The sequence below is a fragment of the Rissa tridactyla genome, chromosome 25, assembly GCF_028500815.1.
Source record: "Rissa tridactyla isolate bRisTri1 chromosome 25, bRisTri1.patW.cur.20221130, whole genome shotgun sequence".
In the NCBI taxonomy this organism is placed as follows: Eukaryota; Metazoa; Chordata; class Aves; order Charadriiformes; family Laridae; genus Rissa; species Rissa tridactyla.
In genome coordinates this window covers 358,100-360,796 of record NC_071490.1, presented here as the reverse complement: position 1 = coordinate 360,796, position 2,697 = coordinate 358,100, and positions in this window count along the sequence as shown.

Genomic DNA, 2,697 nt, shown 5'->3' with positions numbered 1-2,697 from the left:
GTATCCAAGCTCCGGAAGGACAGAGACGGTGCCCTACTGTTCCGATCCCCACCAAACGGACCATCTCCGATCCAAGAAGCACCTCCGGCGCTTAAACGCGACCGGACTGATCGTGGCGAATTGGGCATCGCTCAGAATTTAAACCCAGCCGCACCCGGCCTCCCGCCTCGGTGAGGAGCGTTAGAACGCAAGAGGGTTTATTTTCTGCCCAAACCGCTTTGTCCCTTTCACACAACACGTCATCATCGATGTCGTCGTCGTCGTCGTCGTCGTCGTTGCCATCGCTCATGGCGGCGTCATTGATGTCGGCGTTGACATCGTCATCGTCGACAGTGTTGGCGTCATCGTTGTTGTCGAGGACTTCGTCGTCAACGTCGTCGTTGACATTGACATCGTTGTCGCCGCCGCCGTCATCGTCTTGGTCGTCGAAGTCGTCGTCGTTGACGTCACTGTCGTGGTTGTCGTTCGCGGCGTCATCGGCGTCATCGGTGGCGTTGGCGTCTTTGTCTTCTCTGTTGTTGTCGTTGTCGTTAACGTCGTTGTCATCGACGTTGTCATCATCGACGTCATCATCGTCGACGCCATCATTGTTTCCGTCATTAACAACAACGTTGTCGTCGACGTCGCCAAAGTCATTGACGTCGTCGTGGTCATCGTCGAACGGAGAATGGGGAAGTTGCGCGTGTACCTCAAGGGAATTTAATCCCGGGTGAGAACACGCAATCCTGAGTCTGCTCTAACGCATGAGATTCTGCAATTATGAACTAAATGGACGTAACGAGCTTTTGTGTGCATATATATATTAAAAAAAAATTATATATATATATGCGCATATCTGTATGTGTATATATTTGGTGGCTAAGAACTATTAGTGATCTGAGCACGATGCAAATGGTATGGAATAAGGGGTGGACTGGTCTTGGTTGGGGGTGAAGAAGAGCCAACGTTCTGTTCAGTGCGAGAGGCTCTTGCTCGCGCTTGTTGCAGTGGTAACCAGGGGCAGATGACTTGGGGTTTTGGGTTTTTTTTTTTTAACCCCGTGGACGGGACAGGTGGCCCAAACTGACCAAGGGGGTGTTCCATCCCATCTGCCGTGCTCGGTCTAAAAGTTGAGGGATCGAAGGGATGAGGTTGGCTCTTTTCCACTGGGTTCTGCTCTGAGGGCTCTGTCTTTGGCTCTTCTCCAGTGGGCTCTTCTTCAACAAACTGCTCCTTCAACGAACTGCTCCTTCAATGGACTTCTTCTTCAACAGACTTCTTCAACGGACTTTTTCTTCAACAGACTGCTCCTTCAACGGACTTCTCCTTCAACGAACTGCTCCTTCAACGGACTTCTCCTTCAACAGACTGCTTCTTCAATGGACTGCTTCTTCAACAGACTCCTTCAACAGACTGCTCCTTCAACGGACTTCTTCAACGAACTGCTCCTTCAATGGACTGCTCCTTCAACGGACTGCTCCTTCTACGGACTGCTCCTTCAACGCATTGCTCCTTCAATGGACTTCTTCTTCAACAGACTTCTTCAATGGACTTTTTCTTCAACGGGCTGCTCCTTCATGGACTTCTCCTTCAACGGACTTGTCCTTCAACGGACTGCTCCTTCAATGGACTGCTCCTTCAACGCATTGCTCCTTCAATGGACTGCTCCTTCTACGGACTGCTCCTTCAACGCATTGCTCCTTCAATGGACTTCTTCTTCAACAGACTTCTTCAACGGACTTCTTCTTCAACGGACTGCTCCTTCAACGGACTTCTCCTTCAACGGACTCCTCCTTCAATGGACTGCTCCTTCTACGGACTGCTCCTTCAACGCATTGCTCCTTCAATGGACTGCTCCTTCTACGGACTGCTCCTTCAACGCATTGCTCCTTCAATGGACTTCTTCTTCAACAGACTTCTTCAACGGACTTCTTCTTCAACAGACTGCTCCTTCAACGGACTTCTCCTTCAACGGACTTCTCCTTCAACGGAATTCTCCTTCAACGGACTTCTCCTTCAACGGCTCTCTCTTCAATGACTATCTGAGGAGGATCCCGTCAACTCATCTGCCTTTGGCTCCCGGTCAGTGTCTTCCGCTTCCCATTTGTCACTGAGTCCCATCCGGAACTTCCCCAGTGCCTGCCAGCGACATCTTCATTGGAACTTGATCCGGTTTTCTATAGGGGTAAAATAGAAGGACGGGGAGGGGGTCGGCAAATGGACTCCACCACACTCCCCCAAACGCGCCAGGGGAAGTGTTACGTGCTTACCGTGGTGGAAGGAAGCACCGGGCGGTCGGAAACCAACGCCGTGTGCCCTGCGCCACTGCCCGGAATACCGTCCCGGGCCTTGAAAGCCAAGTCTTGCGGCGAGGTGATACTCCAGAAAGAATCGAGTCAGACAACGGGACTCATTTCAAAAATAATCTTAGAAGCGCTTGGGCAAAAGAACGTGGCACCGAGCGGGTGCGTCACGTCCCCCGTCACCCACCAGCTCCCGGGAAAGTCGGGCGAGACGACGGGGTTGTTCTCGCCGATCGTTCTCGGGAAAAAAACGTACGTCCCGTAGGCGCCCCCGAACCCGCGAGTGGAGCCGCCGCGGAGCGTCGGCGACGACCAGCCGAAAGTGGATCGGGCCGCCGAGATTTTTAATTTTTTTTTTTTTATTTTTTTATTTTTTTTTTTTTTTCCGGATGGATTCCCACCGGGAACGTAAAGG